General features: G+C 43.6%; 1 protein-coding gene across 3 annotated transcripts in view; it reads right to left on the reverse strand.

The window, feature by feature from the left end:
* The window catches only part of TEX2 (testis expressed 2), a 94,502-nt gene that overhangs the window by 52,909 nt on the left and 21,665 nt on the right, over nt 1–19,928 (reverse strand). The window lies entirely within an intron of this gene.

Genomic DNA, 19,928 nt, shown 5'->3' on the forward strand with positions numbered 1-19,928 from the left:
GTTTCAGGTTAAGAACGGACCTCCAGAACGAATTAAGTACTTAACCCGAGGTACCACTGTAAGATTTCAGATTAAAACTGCAGAATGGAAGGAAAGGAGGACCTTTTTCTGCCTCCCCACTTCCAGCTACTCTAAAGACTGGAGAAGAGACCCTCTTCAGAATATTGGGGGGGGGGGCAGGCGAAGGACTAGACCATGTGAATAATGAACATAAGATTTTAGCTACAGTTCACTGTCAGCTTTGTATTCTTGTTATTAAAAAAGCGCGCCCAGACATTCCGTTGTTGCGCCCATAACCTAGGTTTAAGGGCCATTTAGCTCCTAGCTTTCTTATCTCCGTTTCTAACACTGCTGCCATTGTTACACTACATATTGCTTTGTGCTGTATTCTCTGTTTTACTGAATTTGTATGTAGCCATTTCACTGCATTTTTAATTAAATTTTTTTTTAAAAAAACAAACAAAACCAAAAGCAATATGCGACTGAAGGCAGAAGTCCTAATAATATCTGACTACTCCGAGAGACAGGAGCATGAGGGGGTTTTGGGGGGGCGGGGAGTGAAGTTGCAGCAACATCTTCGGACCACTATAGATTGCCAAAGAGATAACACTTCAAAAAGAACATAGGACTGGCATCAGGGTTGACATGTTTTGGGTCCGCTGGCAAGGCCCCAACTCCCTGGGTGCGTTACTGACCCCGACCAACAAGGAAGTAGCAGCTGCAGCCATCTGCCTTTTCCTCCAAGTGACAGTATACAGTGGTACCTCGGTTTAAGAACAGTCCAGTTTAGGAAAAATTCGGTTTACAAACTCCACAAACCAGAAATATTGTCCCGGTTTGAGAACTTTACCTCAGTCTAAGAACGGAATCCGAACAGTGGAAGGGCAATGGCAGTGGGAGGCCTCATTAGGAAAAGCGCACCTCAGTTTAAGAATGGTTTTGGTTTAAGAACGGACTTCTGGAACAAATTAAGTTCATAAACCGAGGTATCACTGTAATTGGGATCACTCAGAGGAACTGGGTATTCCTTCCCAACAGCCTCTGTCCTCATTGGGAAGGCTTTCCCATCTTCCCCAGAAATTAGGCAAGTGGTACAACTCTGGGCTGTGGCGTAGACTTCTGGTTACTGATGATAACTGTTTGCCCATCTGTTAGTAACAATTGGGAAGGCATTTTTGGGTCAGGGACACCCGCAAAACCTGAAGCCATCCTTGGATAAATGCATTTTTGTTATGTACTAAGCTTGGATCCTAGAACAATAGGCAGGTAGGATCCTGGAATGCAACAACTGATTGGCTTGCAGGAGAAGACCAATCAGGCTCCAGGAGGGAAGCAGAATCAGCCAATCAGACGGGACTCTCTGTGTAAATAATGTATATAAAAGCCTGATGTTTTGGGGGGGCAATTCAATCACTCTTTTACAAGCTGCAATAAAGAGCATGAAATCACTGCAGGACTCCGAGTATATTTCAGTTTTCAAAACGAATGAGCTACCGTCTCCTCCATGTGACATAGACGTATAACCTACAAGTCACCCTATTGCAACACAGACTCAGTGTGACGTTGAATGCTGCTCAAGAGGGTGGAGGAGGACCAGTCACCAGCAGAATGACTCAGCTTCAGCAGGTTTGCAAGCCTTTAATACTTAGGCCTTCTTATGATTCATTTGTGTTAAATCAGTCACAAGCATAAGCACCACTCTTGGTGCGCTGTGTTTTGCAAGCCCGTATGTTTGGTTTTTTTAATTAAAAGTCAGCTGCTGGAAGCTGGCAAGGCTTCAACAAGAACACTTCTACCCAATGAACACCCTACCCCACCCAAGCAGAGTACAGATCAGCATAGAAGTGGGGAAAATCCCAGGGCCAATGAATCCAACCACAAGTGATTTTGCAAGTGTCATGTCACAATCACTCTGCAAAGTAGGCTGGACCGGGAAATGCAATTTGGCCAAACTGGTGCACAACCAACCACAACTTCGCAACAATATGCTAAGCACTAATTTTCTCTGCAGGTATTCTCTGCAATGATAATAGACACCTTCATCGCTTCCTCAAATGAGCACACCTATTTTCCCCCCCTCCTACCCCCTTCATCCAGGGGGGCCACAAAACAGGGTATGAAGGGCCGCTGAGATAGGCTACAGTACCAACAGGCAGTCCCTTCCAGAGCCAAATCAACCAACAGCTCTGTACTGTTTACTTCACATGGATCTGCTGATGACTTGCTTTGAAAATACATTTACGGTACTTTCTCTTCTAAGGGATCGCGACAAAGGGCCTACGAGAACAACACGCGCCTTGCTCAAAGACAAAGGCGGCAGCTGCAGCAGCCGTGACCTCCTCGAGACAGACCCAATGCCAGGAGCCAGTTGGCTTTATTACCGATTATGTTTGCCTATTCCTCACATGCTGTAGTTGTTGTTTTTTAAAAAATGATGTAGGCAACAAGTTGATGCCTACATGTTAGTCTGCTGTTATTGTCGTCATCCTCATCAATGCCCCCACTTCAGCAAGAGAACAAACACATTCTCAAATCCTAGGATGAGGAGAACAAATCTCTTGCTTTAAGGCCCTGAAAGGATGGCTAGGTACCAACAGTTTTCCCTTTGTTTGTTTCAATTGTTTTTAGTAAATATTTTCTTGGGTTACAAAAGTACAGTACATACATTGCCTCTCTTTTCAGCTCATCGAGTCCTTTTTACAGATCAGTTATATCCTTCGTTATTTGAGGGAAGAGAGAGAGGACTGGGAGAAGGAAAAGGAAATAGGTGGGAAGCACAACATTCAGATTTGCTTAGTTTAGTAATATGCTCTGGTGTTCTGTCCTGGGCAAGCCTTAAATCTCACCCCTACCCCTTTCACTTCTTCCCTTTACCGTTGCTTCTCCAAGTAAACGCTTTGTTCTTTTCCCCTTTACATGTTAAACCGAGTTACCAAAGTGGAAATAATTTGTAAATTTTGAAAAATAAAAATTATTCCTGCAATATAAAATAATAATAATAATAATAATAATAATAATTTATTTATTTAAACCCCGCCCATCTGGCTGGGTTTCCTCAGCCACTCCGGGCAGCTTCCAACTGAATATTAAAAACAATACAGCATCAGACATTAAAAACTTCCCTAAACAGGGCCGCCTTCAGTTGCCTTTTAAAAGTAAAATAGTTGTTTATTGCCTTGACATCTGCCGGGAGGGCATTCCACAGGGAAGGCACCACTACCGTGAAGGCCCTCTGCCTGGTTCCCTGTAACCTCACTTCTCACAGCGAGGGAACTGCCAGAAGGCCCTTGGCGCTGGACCTCAGTGTCCGGGCTGAACGATGGGGGTGGAGACCTTCAGGTATACTGGACTGAGGCCGTTTAGGGCTTTAAAGGTCAGCACCAACACTTTGAATTGTGCTCGGAAACGTACTGGGAGCCAATGAAGATCTTTCCAGACTGGTGTTATATGGTCTCGGCGGCCGCTCCCAGTCACCAGTCTAGCTGCCGCATTCTGGATTAAAAACGGTGTACAAAAAAAAGAACCTGCTGTATTATCTACCCGTACCAGAAGACTGGCCTGCTTTGAACTTGCCATAAATAGTCAACCACCACTCCAATAGGGTCCCCCCCCCCAAGTTTACAGACAATAAGTAGTAAAGCACCACCCAAAGGTCGTAGAATCATAGAATCTCAGAGTTGGAAGGGACCCAAGGGTCATCTAGTCCAACCCCCTGCAATGCAGGAATCTCAGCTAAAGCATCCATGGCCATCCAACCTCTGTTTAAAAACCTCCAAGGAAATGAGAGGCCACCACCTCTCGTGAGAGTCTGTTCCACCACTGACCAGCTCTTACCTTCAGAAAGTTTTTCCAGATGTTTAATCAGAATCTCCTTTCTTGCAACTTGAAGCCATTGGTTCGAGTCCTACCTTCCAGAGCAGGAGAAAACAAGCCTGCTCCCTCCTCCATGTGGCAGCCCTTCAGATATTTGAAGATGGCTATCCTATCTCCTCTCAGTCTCCTCTTTTCCAGCTCCTTCAAGCGTTCCTCATAAGGCTTAGTTTCCAGACCCTTGATCATCTTGGCTGCCCTCCTTGACACCTGTTCCAGCTTGTCAACATCCTTCTTAAATTGAGTTGCCCAGAATTGGACACAGTATTCGAAATGTGGTCTGACCAAGGCAGAAAAGAGTGGCACTATTACTTCCCTTGATCTGGACACTATACTTCTGTTGATGCAGCCTAGAATAGCATTACAGTGGTACCTCGGGTTAAGTACTTAATTCGTTCCGGAGGTCTGTTCTTAACCTGAAACTGTTCTTAACCTGAAGCACCACTTTAGCTAATGGGGACTCCAGCTGCTGCCGCGCCGCCAGAGCCTGATTTCTGTTCTTATCCTGAAGCAAAGTTCTTAACCTGAAGCACTATTTCTGGGTTAGCGGTGTCTGTAACCTCAAGCGTATGTAACCTGAAGCGTATGTAACCTGAAGCGTATGTAACCCGAGGTACCACTGTAGCTTTTTTTGCTGCTGCATCACACTGTTGACATGTTAAAGCTTGTGGTCCACCAAGACCCCTATATCTCTTCACATGTACTGCTAGTAAGCCAGGTGTCCCCCATCCTATATTTGTGCATCTGGTTTTTCCTGCCTAAGTGCAGAACCTTACATTTGTTCCTACTGAAATTCATTTTGTTAGCTTGTGCCCAGTTCTCCAATCTGTTAAGGTCATTTTGAATTCTGATTGTCTTCTGCAGCATTAGCCAACCCTCCCAGTTTGGTGTCAACTGCAAATTTGATGAGCATCCCCTCAATTCCTTCATCCAAGTCATTTATAAAGACGTAAAACAACAACTGGCTCAGGACAATAACCTATGGCAAATGACCTCACAAGGAAAAAGGAAAAAGGGCCTTTGCACAACTACTTGAAGCAGAATGTTCCATTACTTTTCCCTGCAGGCCAGCTTTCAAAATAGCAGCAACTTCTGCGAATCAAGCCCTCACTTCATGCAGTTGTGACTTTTTCTGCATGAAGCAGAGCTCAGACACGGGCACACATTTTCCACGGGAATCCGGCCATGACTCAGCAAAGAAGTGAGGAAGCGAGGTATTTGGACAAGGTCAGCAAAATTAAGTATTTTGAGTAAGATGTGCTACTGAGAGGGTGCTGACTATGTGAAGGAAGGAAAAAAAAGGAGAGTGAAAGGGGAAGAAATTCTCATTGCCAAAATATGTCAGTCACTTGGGGGATGGGCATCTTTGACATTTGTTCTCAACATCACAAATTTCTACGCTAGTTTGCAAACATTTCCAGGGGGTACATGTGTCGTGTTTTCTTGCAGAGAATCTTGTGGCACCTTAAAGGCTTGCCAATTGTTCTGCCTGCTGTAAACCCTCCTAATGTTGCTAGACTGCCAACTCCCATAATATGTGAACATTCGCCATGCTGACTGGAGCAAATGTCTGTTGGTAGTCCGACAACCTTTGCCTTGAGACATCTGGATTTCTCTCACACACACACTCACATTCCCTACAAGCATGCTGGTATCAGAAATTCAAAGTCATTTCTGCAACATTAATTTCAAATTGATTTTCTCCCATACGTGCTAGGCTAAATTAGTTATTAGTGTGTTCATTCTGCTCTTTAAAAAAACAAAACAGTAGAGGTGTATAAATGTTAATAACCCACTCTTCAGTTTGGTTAGAATTCTTAAGTGGGGAAATGCACACTCAAAATTTACTATACAGGTGAAACTCAGAAAATTAGAATATCGTGGAAAAGTTCATTAGTTTCACCTTTTAAGTTGAATTACTGAAATAAATGAACTTTTCCACGATATTCTAATTTTCCGAGTTTCACCTGTATAGCTGTGTTATCTGCAGAAGCCAAAGAATTCATGTGCTCTGCCCTCTACTCTTTGACTCTTATGTGGCCGTGAAGAGATCAGACGATTCCCCTTCTGTTTTCAAGTAACTGTGGTTACTCTTTATGTTGGATCCCAGCCAAACTATGGTTTGGAGTGGAGTCGACAAACTATGGTTTAGGACAACCTGAAACACAAGGACCACATGCTACTTTCATGCAGGTGGCAAGAAGGGGGGAAGTGGTGGCAGAAAGAGAGAAGAGGAGATAGCCCCCCACACACATTTAATTGTGAGTTAGAGCACTATTGGCTCCAGCCCAGCCCAAAGCCAGAATGTGACGTCTGACGGATTGTCTCCAGGGTTATGCAGCCATTAGAGAAGGCGTGGAGAACTATCCATGAACTGAAACTCCTGGTCATTGGCAAGACTTACTAGGGCTGATATGAACTGCAGTTCAGAAATATCTAGGAAGTCAAAGGTTCCCCACTCCTGGTTCAGGGAAACACGCCCATTTCAACTAGGGTTCCTGTCCGGACTTTCCCCCCTAAACAAGTGCAAGGAATTTGTGACCCATTAACAGTGTTAGAAAATCAGAAATATAATCTAATTGCCAAATGGCAACTTAAACCTAAGCTGCGGTTGCCACAATGGAATGTCTATGCGTCGTTTTCCTACCCATCCCCAGTGGAATTTTTTGTTGTTGTTGTTGTTGTTTTTGTTGTTGTTCATTCCATTTCCATACCACTTTATGTTTATATTATATGAACAAATTTCAAAGCAGTTTACGACACATTAAAACACCAAATAAAACAATCCAGAATAAAACTAATTCAAGCTACAAGGGAAATCTTTCAGATCCTTCTCTAAGTGACATTCTGCTATCCCCAGTAACCTGCCTGGAATCCAGAAATCCAGAGAACAAGGTCGCAATTGGACCTGCACCAATCACAAAACACGCCTGGCCCCTGGCTAATTTCAAACACTGATTGGGCTGGAATTCCCATCAGCCCCCTGGCAGCATGGTCTTGGTCAGGGGTGAATCAAGTTACTGCCTGACAACATCTGGAATGCCACAGGTCTAACCCATAGATAGCACTAACCACAGTTTGGATGAAAGATCCTCCCAGTAGCCCCCTTGTGGTCATAATGGAGGGGATTGGGGAGCACTGGAGCCCAAAGCTTGCCAAGGCTGGTTGCCACAGTGTGGTTTAGCATTATGTCTGAAAGCAACCAATCTCAAAAACAGTGGCAGACCAAGAAAAGAAACGGTTATGTCGGGGAACTGCCATCGGCTCAGAGGCGAGAAACAGAAGGGCAGTTGTGTTACAGGGAACCTCCGAAAATCTTGTGAAGCAGTTCCTCTTCCTGGGAGGAGTAAAGCCCCACCTCCAGTGGAGAAGAGGTGCAAGGACCAGAGGATGCTGGTAGGAGCCTCAACACCGCTCCTGAGCAAGCTGGAGAGGAGGGAAGCACGCCCTTGCCATCGCCCATTCTGCACAGTAGTCTGAGGCGCAGAGAGGGGCGGAGACGGTTGGGGGTAACGAAGCTTTTATGTTGGGGGAGGTCCAAAAAAAGACCACTCCCGGATTCTGCTAGCGATTGAGCCAGACATGAGCTTTGGGGGCCTTCACTGTAAATAGTTTGCACCAAAATAAAGCCCGTAAAACTCAGGTTGGAGTCCTGCCTGGTTACTCTCGAGCAACCGCAACAGCCATCTGACAGGTTAGCCGCAATAAACACTAAAGCGGGAGGTGGGGGGGAGATGAGCAAGAAGACTTTTATTGTCTTCTTGCAGCCGGACAAAGCCTGAGCTCAGTGTGCTTCTCTGGGAAGACGGAGCTCTGCTAGTGGGGGGGGGGGACACTGTCCCCTAGGTTGCGATCCACCTCCCCTTAGACAACTGGAGATTCCCAAGAAGTTCTCTACACTATCTCAATACTCAGGCAGATTGATATGGGAGTAAGCGGTCCTTTTAGATACAGTGGTACCTCGGGTTACATACGCTTCAGGTTACATATGCTTCAGGTTACAGACTACGCTAACCCAGAAATAGTGCTTCAGGTTAAGAACTTTGCTTCAGGATGAGAACAGAAATCGTGCTCTGGTGGCGCGGCAGCAGCAGGAGGCCCCATTAGCTAAAGTGGTGCTTCAGGTTAAGAACAGTTCCAGGTTAAGTACGGACCTCCAGAATGAATTAAGTCCTTAACCCGAGGTACCACTGTATTTCAGACTCTTAATCTTTTAAAAGTCTTGCATGGCATAACAGAAGCGCTTTGATTTGTGCCTGGAAATCAACCCAAGCTTCTTTAACAACTGGGGTGACCGAGTTGGGCCCTTATCAATCTAGCAGCTGCATTCTGGAACCAACTACGGCTTCCAGGTGGTCTTCAAAGGCCACCCCCAAGGACAAAGTATTGCAACCATAGTTAACTAAAAGGTAACCAGAGCGAGGGCATATCATGGGCTTCCCGTTGTGGATCAACAGGGCATTTTATTTTCAAAGTGAGGAGAAATCATAGGCGTTCCCGCAGACTGCCGTGGGAAACCAAAGAGAAAAATAAGATTTCCCCTTAATCTCTGCCTCTTTGCGAGCAAATCTGCTACACGGTGCACAATCTTAACTGATTAATGCCAGCATGCAGAAGGACCTCGGTCAAAAAGTAAATCCACGAGGCTGTACTGGATATGCCAGCTGCCTTCTGAAAAGGCCATGTAAGCTTTGAAAAGCGGAACAGATAAAAACGGGGAGCTTTATACAACACAGGAAATTACTCCATTCACCCTGCCGAGCACAATTTAGCAAGCAGAACGGTCAGGGATAGAACAGCTTCCTGTCCCCATCATTCCATCCAGTAACAAAAAGAGAAAGGTTGTAGGGTATAAACAAAATCCAGTCTGCAGAGCAGCTCAGAGAAATAAGCAGTCAAACACAGTCGTACCTCAGAAGTCAAACAGGATCCGTTCTGGAAGTCCGTTCAACTTCCAAAACATTCAGAAACCAAAACGCAGCTTCTGATTGGCTGCAGGAAGCTCCTGCAGCCAATCAGAAGCCGCGGAAGCCCCGTCAGATGTTCGGCTTCCAAAAATAGTTTGCAAACCGGAACACTCACTTCCGGGTTTGTGGCGCTCGGGAGCCAACACGTTCGAGAACTAAGCTGTTCGAAAACCAAGGTACGACTATATGTTGTTGTTGTTTTTAACTCCATCCAATTTACATTTGTTCAACAGACAGAGGTTTGGAACATACAGGTGTGTTTTGGTGGCCTGCTTTTCTCTTGGGAACAAGCTCCCGGCTCAAGTATTTTAGGTTCAGCCTTCATGAAAGCAGCCATATTCCAGGCAAGGAAAGATTCTACGCAAGGAGCGTTCAAGTACACATACATTGTTTGAAGATAGCAATCAAACCTTCCTGGAGGGATGATGCACAAATTTACAGCAAATGGATCCTGCTGTTATCGTATTTTAATAAGAGGGATTTCCCCTCAGAATTACAACTCTGCTCTGAGGTTCTACTCTGGATACCCTCACTGACTAAAGGTCCACAATGACCAAGGCCTCTTCAGTGGTGGCCCCAATTTTAATGAAAGCCCTTCCCAGGGGGATCTGGTCTGCCTTGCCTTGCCACTATATGCTTTCAAGTGCCTAGTGAAAACACAGCTTTTTCTAAAGTCTCTTGGGACTGGTTGAGACTGTTTCTGGATGTGAAAAGGGGTTTTTGGTTCATCTTGCTGGGAATATTTAGTTTTTCTACTGTTTTTGGTTCTGTACTGCTTTTATTTCATTTCATGTAACTAACGATCTGTTTTGTTTAGTTTAAAATTCGTCTGTAAGCCACCCTGAATTCATCTTTACAGATACAAAATGAATGTGACAAAACTGTATTAATCCGGTTCCACACTTGATAACAATTATGCAATGAGTCTTTATATACAAAATGAATGAATCAGTACCCATTTTGTCAGCACTAAGAGAGCTGGTAGAGTGCTTTTATTTTATTTTTTAAAAACCCACATTAGTCTGCTTCAGTTTCAGGTAAAAGATGAGACCCTTACCTGTATCAACTCAACACCCACATTTAAACTGTTTTAATTCTGTGAACTTGCCCAAGATTTTTGTAGTCTGTACCTCAGATTATTGCGATGATTGGTCAACCTTTCCTGAAAGCACTGGGCAAGCAGTCTCACTATCAACAACTAACATGCAGCATGTTCTAAAAATACATGCATTGGGCCTGAACTCGCTTGTGGGTGGAGAAGAGGCAAGCAAACAGTGAAATTATTGTAATAGCAAATCAGTTACATCAGACTATTTTCCCCCAAACCAACAGGGCCAGAAGAGTCACAAGCCTGTGAAAGACTTGGCAGGGATTGAAATAATACCATAGAAACAGGAGGCAAATAAATCACACGCTTACACCCAAGCATGGGATTTGGGAGGTGGGGGGTGGGAGAGATCTTATGGCCAACGTGAGACTCCTGATTAAAGTAGTAATTGTTCATTTGTCTCTCACTAAGAAACAACAGTATACTTTACACTGTTTTTTTCTAGCTGCACAATGATCATTCTAAATAAATCTTGCAATAAATAGTATGCAACTCTGCATGGAAAATAATTTACCATGTACACTATTATGTTATTAGCGTATTTTAGATACAGTAGAGACGGAGCCCATGCTTCAAGCTCTCTATATTGGATGAAAATTATGGGTCTGAGTATACGGTGAGTTTGGGGTCAACAGGTTGCCTTTAAAAGTAGTAGTAGTAGTAGTAATAATAATAATAATAATAATAATAATAATAGAGTGGTACCTCAGGTTAAGTACTTAATTTGTTCCGGAGGTCCGTTCTTAACCTGAAACTGTTCTTAACCTGAAGCACCACTTTAGCTAATGGGACCTCCCGCTGCTGCCACGCCGCCGGAGCAAGATTTCTGTACTCAACCTGAAGCAAAGTTCTTAACCTGAAGCACTATTTCTGGGTTGGCGGAGTCTGTAAACTGAAGCGTATGTAACCTGAAGCGTATGTAACCCGAGGTACCACTGTAATAATAATAATAATTTTATTTATACTCCACTCATCTGGCTGGGTTTCCCCAGCCACTCTGAGAGGTTCCCAACAGAATATTAAAAACACGCTAAAAAACATCAAACATTAAAAACTTCCCTGATGTTTTCTAAAAGTCAGATGTCTTCTAAAAGTCAGATAATTATTTCCTTGACATCTGATGGTGCCATGCTGAGAGAGTAAAAAGCACTATTTCTCTCTCCCTGCAAGTTTCAGCGTCTCATTGATTCTCCAGAAAATGAGAGGGGAAGCTGTGACCCACCCCCGGGCCAAGTGTTGGACTCCCGACTCCCACCAACCATGTTGGCTTGGGCTGATGGGGGTGGGAGAGCAACAACATCTGCAGAGCCACAGGCTCTCCACCCCTTGATTACAGGGCTGTAGAGTGTGAAGAGCAAACATGCATCCTTAGGAACCAAGGGCCAAACCAGGACTCTGGTAACTTGCTGTAGTTTTTAGGAAACAGAGCCCCTGTGCAGTATTTTTAGTAATGAAATTATGCTAGAGCACACCCTCCAGATGTTTTTAAGTTCTCAAGGGAGATGCCATAGCTCATTGGGAGAACATATGGCTCAGAAGGTTCTAGTTCCATCTCTGCAGAAGCCACCTCAAACCCAGTGGAATATACTCGGAGTCGTGTGTAGATTTCATGCTCTTTATTCAGCTCAGAGTAGTGAGGAATGGAAGTTTCCCCGAAATGCCTGCTTTATATACATTATTTACACAATGGGCCCCACATGATTGGCTAATTCTGGGATTCTCCTGTAGGCCAATCAGGTTGCGGATTCACTTCTACCTGGTGTTGGATTGGGTGGCTCCTGCGAATCAATCAGACTGCTGCATTCTGGAACCTAGTGTTCTAGGTCCAATCAGACTGCTGCATTTTGGATCCTATTCAACTCAGTACATAACATCCAGGTTTCAAATCTTGGTTACGTACGAACACTGGTTAAGCACGGCAGGAGACATCTGAACCAAAGGAGGGGAACAGCACGCATTTTTTGAAACTGCTGTATAAACTATTGTTATTATTATTATTATTATTCTGTTGTTGTTGTTGTTGTACTTTGTTTTAGGGCAGCATCTAATCATTTTCTTTCACTAGTTACTGTTTTTAAGCGAATTCCTTAAAAATACAGCAAAAAGGAGTAGAATTGCTGGCTTTGTGCTTGACACGAGCTAACTAGTCACGGCTGTGCCAATTTAGCTTCTCCTGCAAGACAAACAGGTTTCTCTTGAGCTTTATCCAGGAAAAAAAATGTTCCTAAAAAGTTGGGAATGTACTTCAGCAATAAGCTCACTGCTAAAATTATATGTCTGTATGCACCCTTAGGATTATATGTCTGTATGCACCCACTTGCCCTGTCTGCTGCCCCAAAATCCCTGTGCCTTGACTGATGAAACCTGCCAGTGCTGGAGAGGCATATAGCCATTCCCAGTACCTTTGACTAGTTATGCTTTCATCTGCACAGGTACATGGCAAAGCCTCTTGTAGTATATCCAGAAGCTGCTGCCTTTATGCAGCAGGTGAAGTCTAGTCCCAGTGCCAAAACAAGGGAACAAGTTGTCCCTTTGCCGGATTCTACATGCCACTGTCCCATGGCACATCTTAGTCTTGGAATGGGAAATAAGACTGCTGTTTCACGGCCTTCTCACCATCAGGTAAAACCCAGTCAAAACCAACCTCAACCTGAGAGCATTTGAAGTACAGATCGGCCACAGGGACAAAGCATTCTTCTCCCCTCCCACACAAATTACAGGGCTAAGTCTCCAGCAATTTGTATTTAACATAGAATTATTTAATGCCCTTTCCTCCCAGTCTTCATCTCCCTTTTGACTTAACTGCCTCCAGACTATTTGCTGAACATTTATCCTAGACCTGTAGATTAACATTAATCTGGGAGATAGAAGACAGCAATTGCAGTGTGTCCTCTTATTCCCATTGCTGGACTGCTTAACATTTATCCGGCCAGAATTTAGAAACATGAAAATGGGTTTGAAGAATCCAGCAGCAAGCTGGAAAATCAATATCTACGTTTTAACTTTGGGGTTGTGGTACGAGTCTCTCTCTTCTTCTGTGTTTACGTTGCTTTTGATTTTACGGTTCGGGGTCTGACTTTGCGTTTGAATTGCTAAGACATATTTATTGTGAGCTGACCAGATTTGGTTATGGGGCAGCATACAAGTGCCATTAATAAGTGAAGATGCTCAAACTGTCCCAATTCTGGAACAATTCAGATTAAGTAAACATTAGAAGCCTTTTGTCTCATCAAGAGCTACCCAGCTAGCACACTTTAGTGTATGTCTAGCTACACTTTAATTCAGGGGTCAGCAACCTAAGGCCCAGGGGCAGGAAGCAGCCCGCAGAGATCGTTGACCAGCCCATGAGCCGCCCCTGAACCCAGTTGCCCGCCAACGCCCTGCGCTAAACCGGTGCAGTGTGGGAACTCGCTTCCACGGTGCTGGAAATCGCGTCTGCGCACATGCTGAAAATCGCAGGCGCCGGCCCATGGAGTGATCTCTGTGGGACCGATCCGGCCCAGGTAAGATAAACCTTGCCGACCCCTGCTTTAATTCAAACCAAGCCATCATGCTCTAACAGCTTATATTCACAAAATTATTCTGGACGGACATTATAGACACAAGCTGATTATGAGTCTGACTTTCCAAATATATTGTAAGATCCATCCAAAGCCATCACTAAGGACAAAGTCTACCCATAAGGATTCTATGTTTGTTTTCCATGGGGCTCCAGGTTATTTGAAACAGTTATCAACATTATTTAATACCAGCTGCTGCCTTTTGTTTGTTACTGCCCTTCTAAAAAGCACCTTCCAGTCCTTTGAGGTGTGCTCAAACATTGAAAGGGCTAATGTGATCAACCAGTAGATAAAACACATTTAGGTCAATAGTGTGTACTGTGATAGGAATTTTGAGGTCTTAGATATATGGTAATGTTCATAACCGCACATGCATAAATCAGCACGGGAAGACCGACCTGAAGCCATTTTGATTCCTAAACTGAGCAAATGTTTTCTCTGCAAGGTCAAAGTGGAAAAGCCTCCTCATTGTCTTTTCCTTCACAAATCCTGTCTTAAGGGTATGTCTGTGTTTGAATAGGGTGTGAGCCTGTGACATGGCCCAGGAACTAAGTATTTATCACTACAAAAGAATGGCCAGACTCCCCAGGCAATCCAATCAAGTAACCTGCCAGACAGGAGATAAACAACAACAGGAGAAAAACAATATTCAAATTTCTGTTTTAGACCGCCTTATCTATGATGTAGGTGTGATGTATCTGAGGGGTGGTCTTAGGTTACACCCCTTCTGTGATGTATGTATGATGTTTCTGGGGGTGGTCTTGATCTACAGGGTGGCAATTTCAAAAGTCTTTATAAGCCATTGCACAGCATTTTTGGGGGTCCTCCTCCTCTCCTGCGGGTGAGGGGAGCACCCTGTTGCAACAGATCAATAAAGATCAAGCTTACTAGCTGCTTGTTTCTCAATATTCTCTGGTTGGCCTCTGTTATTTTCTCCTACCAATAGGGAACCTATGTAAGGACTCTATATGGGCTTTTGGATACCCCATAAGGGAAAAGGGCAAATTTTTATTTACAACAGAACAAATGAGTACAGCATCCATCAACACAGTGGGAAAGATAGGAGAGCTACATAATTTTATTAATCAGCCTTAAATCCTTTGAACGACAATGTTTTTTTCTTTTTATACAGTATATATAATGGTTACAATTAAAACACAGCTCTGTAGATCTAACTCTGCACTTTCTAATCTCAAGAACTGCAACGTGCCAAACGGCTGTGCTTTTATTTCCTTAAGTTTAGAACAGTTTCATATACCGGCCTTATGAGAATTAAAGTCAAGGTGTTCTTGAACCTTAACAATGCCATATAACGCCAAGTTTCCCTTAAACACCAAGAGGCCTAAAAAAATACTGACCATTGTCTCTCGAGACAGACAGATGACAACAAACGTTTTTTAAAACCCTCATAGGCAGACCGCAGAAGCCGTGTTATTGCACATCTAATTGGGTCAACTTGACATCAATGCTTTAGTTAGTAGCTCTGCTTTCTCATGGCTAACACAAGGACGTTAGTGGACTGTTTGCAATTTCCCCCAGATGGTTTCCAGCCTCAACTCATACTCCTCGATTGGCAGGCAAATTGTTTGAATAGAACAGGATGCTATGGGGTGTGCAGTGTTTTCTGGCCACAGTATGGCAAAATGATTTATTCATTTCCCATTTCAACTAAATTGGTTCCTCAATGCATGCCATTGCCAAAGTTTCCAACATTTCTCCAATGAAAACAAGGATGTCCCATAATAATAATACTTTTAGTATTTATGCCCCACTCATCTGACTGGGTTGCCCCAGCCACTCTAGGCAGCTTCCAACATATACAAAAACATAATAAAACTTTAAACATTAAAAAAACTTCCCTATACAGGGCTACCTTCAGATGCCTTCTGAAGGTTGTATAGTTACTTATCTCCTTGGCTCGGGGGTCGCATAACTCCATACCCTCCAACATTTCTCCGATGAAAATAGGGATGTCCCAGAAGTGGCTTAGTCATGCTGGCCACATGACCCGGAAGCTGTACACCAGCTCCCTCGGCCAGTAAAGCGAGGTGAGTGCCGCAACCCCAGAGTCATCCGCGACTGGACCGAATGGTCAGGGGTCCCTTTACCTTTAAGGAAAAGCGGGACATTCTGGGATCAAATCAGAAAACAAGATGACTTCTGTAAATCCAGGACTATCCCTGGAGAATAGGGGCACTTGGAAAGTCTGCATTGCTGGTAGGCTAAAAGTGAAACAGAAAGAGTGCCACTGTAAATATATAGGCCTCTGTCCGGTTTGGTCCCCATGAAGGTGTCAGGAGTTCAGCCTACACTCGAGTAGGACTCTGGCAGAGACACATGCCCGATTGGCATGTTCCCTCCCTCCTGGTCGATCGTTCGGGAGCTTCATAAGCCTTCTTCAGCCCGAACATCACAGCGACCGATGCCAACAGACACCGGCACACTTAGGGATCCGCAGAGTTTGCGCAACTTGTGTGACAGACCTCAGCAACTCAGCATTTTGGCTAATCTACTTTATTTACATATAAACACACACGGAGCACTGCAACATGGCTCCCTCTCTCTCTAGCATCAGACAGCAAAGAGAAAAACAAAGGACAATAGTCCCACTTCACAAAACACAGTAACACAAACATCCTGTCTCCATCACTTCCCACTCTGTGGAGTCAAAACATATACCATCATGTGATAGACAACAATCCTATGACTGCAATCATGGAGCCAGGAATTCTAACAGAAGGGACTTGGTGATCTTGGGGTTAGGCCAGTTTTTAGCTTCTGTTGCTCAGCTATGAAAATGGGAACCCTGATAGAAGATTGAAACCTGACTGTGCTATTCCCCAAGGACTCAAGCGGTGAGCCACAAACACAACATATATATATATGCAGCTGGAAAGTAGAAAATACAAAATTCCTCCAACTATCTCCTTGAGCTCCAAGTGCCTAGCACTTTGTTGCGTTCAATACTGAATCACCCGTAATCACCACAAAAGCCCATGACTTGAATGACGGGTCCATGACAAAGTCTACGGCAGCCCAGAATTTCTTTGACTTTGTGGCTGACAGCAGTTATCAGCAATGTCACACTGCACTGAACAGGATTGGTGGCACACTTTTGCTCAGATGAGAAAAGCATCATTATCCGTTGTGTGGGGCAGGGAAACAGGGGCTGCTTGAAACTTATTTAAAACCTAATCACATATTAATAATGGCTCAAGAAGCGAGTGTGCAGGCGTCAACCAACTAGCCGCTTTAGTGGACTTCTGCTGCTGCAATGGGGATTCCCCCCCCCCTTCTTCTCCTCCAGACACAAAAGTTGTTGAGCCTTTCTGGCATATACACCCTGATTTTGGCTTGCAGGGGGGGGGGGACCATGAGAAGCAGGTGGGGCAAGGAGAGAGGGGGTCGTTGTCTGGCAAGCTGAAAACTTTGAGATGACAGAATGATTGCTCCATCCTCTCTCAGTGCCTCCTGTAAGCTAGCTAAAAGAAAGAAGGCCTCAATCTCTGCATCTCAGGCACAGCTTAATTTTAGAAGAGCCTATGATCCCTCTGATTGTCACCTTTAGGGAACTGTATTCTGTAGTTAACATCTTCTGTAACTGTTACACTACAGGTCATTACTTTTAGATGAGCCAGGTATCAAGTGTCTTTAACAGATGCTTACATGGCAGAGATTGCAATCATCGCATTATCAAGGTGAGTGCTCATTATTTCAGGTTCATCTTTCCTTCTCATTAACATTGGGAGGAAAAACAAAACAGGGGCACAGACAAGGTTCACACTGATGCTAACTGAACAGGTAAATCAAGTAACGTTAAAATATGCCAAGAATTAAATGAATACTAAAAGAATGAGTGTGAAGCAATCAGTTTCTGCGGCAGACAAGACAGCTGTTCCAAAAAGCTCAACAATAAGAACATTAAATATTGATGGAACACTCAGGTTGGGCTTTTATCATGAAATACATTTGTGCACATCGACTGTTCTCAGATACACAGCATACAGTCTTAGCAGTTACCACTCATGTAAAAAAATGCGTTCATCTGCTACTTTTCTGCTTGCATCGTTTTATGTTTTCATTTTTAAAAAAATAATAATCTTCTATTGTCTCTTTTGATGTTTTTGTTAATCCATATTTCTGAAGATTTCGTTTTTGAAATTTCGTTGTTAAGTGCTGAAAGCCACCTAGAAAATTTTAGCTATGTGGCAATATACAGAAATATATTTCATATATTAAAGAAAAATACACCAGAGAAAAATAGTTATTAGTTCTCTCCCAATAGTTTGTACACTAGTTACATGTAGGGAGAACCTAAAAGCATTGGATTCAGAAAACCTTTTTTTTTTTAATCTGGCTCCCAGTGGGCCGTTCAAATTTGAAGGTGTGGGAAAGTTCTCAAACAAGGAAGACAACTTTACCAGAATGTGTGGTGGGCAGAGGTATATTGTTCTCTAAAGCAGGGGTAGGGGAACTGTGTGGTCCATCATCTCTAGACTGCATCACCAACAGGGATGATGGAAATCACAATATGACAACCTGTGGAGGCCACAAGGATTCCCTACCTTTGCTTTAAGGTAACATCCTTTTAGACTTTGTAGAGTAACCTGGCGATATGCACGCTCCATAATTATTATGCCCTTACTGTTAGTTAGCACTACAGCAGAACCTAACTCATATTATTGTCAGGAGTTCAGCTGGCTATGGTGGCAATATAAATTTACAGTCTGCAGAACACTGTCTGAAGAACAAACGCAGCATCGTACCCGTTCCCCCCGGGAGGGCTGAAGCTGGCCATCCTTGGTGGAAAAGAATATATTGTTCCAAATCGGTAGCTTGTCAGATTGCAATGAACTTGACACTTCCCATAGCAGACCTGCTTTTGGATCAGTGAGCCTGAAGCCTAAACCTGGCAAAGGAAGTGAAAACCCTCCTACGCCACCATTAAGAAGCAGAAGTTCTCCCTTTAATTGGCTTTAAAGTACCTGCGCGTGATGGGAAAGGGTTGCAACAACATACCGGCTACATGGTTTGAACAAATATACCAGCTACATGGTTTGAATTGAGATAATATTTTCTTCAGCGTGAGAGTCTATGGGGGAGTGGAGCCCACAGTTTGTTTATTCTAAGCTTTTTATATGTGGTTGCTGAATCATAAATACAGTGGTACCTTGATTCTCGAATGGCTTGGCTCCCAAAAAAATCGGCTCCTGAATGCCGCAAACCTGGAAGTGTTCCGGTGTGCAAATGTTTTTCGGAAGCCAAATGTCTGACACAGCTTTCACTTGAGTGCAGGAAGCTCCTGCAGCCAATCGGAAGCCACGCCTTGGTTTTCGAAAGGTTTCGTGAGTTGAATGGATTAAGTTCGAGAACCAAGGTACCACTGTATTTATGATTCAGCAACCCTGTCTGGAATATAAGATAAAAATTTATTTACAAGTGAGGAAGGGGGGTTGGAGTGATATTGATATTAACAAGCAAAAATGGAAGCTGCCTGTGATCTGAAATGAAGAAAGGAGGGTGAGGGGAAGCTCAAGTATGACTGTGTTGGAAAGACAAGAGTAATTCCCCTCACCTCCGTTTATAAACAACAGACGAGGAAAAAGAGACCAAGATTTGTATGTGCTACTACTGACGGAATGTAATCTAAGATAAAGTTTAATTGGACCATAAATCTCTAGCTGGAAGGAAAAGAATTTGGAGGCTGTGGTAAGAACGCTGCAGAGATTCTGGGAGTCAGAAAGGAGTATGAAATCTTCAGCGCATTCGAAAGCTGCCCACTTTTCCTCTGCTGAAGGAAAAAGTAGTGAAGATCTGCGACATGTTTCACTAGTGAGACAGAATGGTTTCTAGCAGACTGTCGCTTGTTCTAAGACCTCGAAGGAAGGGACAGAGAGATAAGACCTCTGAGAAACTTTTGAGATTCAGTTCCGCCCCAAGCCACGATGGGAGAAACCAACAACTGGGAAGTGAAACAGACAACATCATATATGGACAGAAGGAATCTCCATGGACATAACAGTTTTCACACACAGGGCAGAATCAAGATAATAGTTCGAGTTCCTCACATGAAGCTTTATAAATTTATATACAGTACAGTAACATCAAGAAAGGAAATAACTAATTATGTAGTTGTTGACTAAGGGATTATTATTATAACTGAAATGTAACTGACATTAATTAAGATTATGGAACACAGTGATATAAGATCAGAAATGCTCCCAATCCATCACGCAGGAAGCCACTTTAACTAAAATGTATTAATCGGAAGTTGATTGACATTTTGATAATTGTACAATTTGGGGATTTATTGTTATAATTTGGCTATTATTGGGGACATATTGGAAAACTAATTATACACACAACACACACACACACACACGCACACACACCTGCAAATGAGACAACTTCTATAGTAGTTGC

The sequence above is a fragment of the Podarcis pityusensis genome, assembly GCF_964106645.2.
Source record: "Podarcis pityusensis genome assembly, chromosome: 2".
NCBI classification, from domain to species: Eukaryota; Metazoa; Chordata; class Lepidosauria; order Squamata; family Lacertidae; genus Podarcis; species Podarcis pityusensis.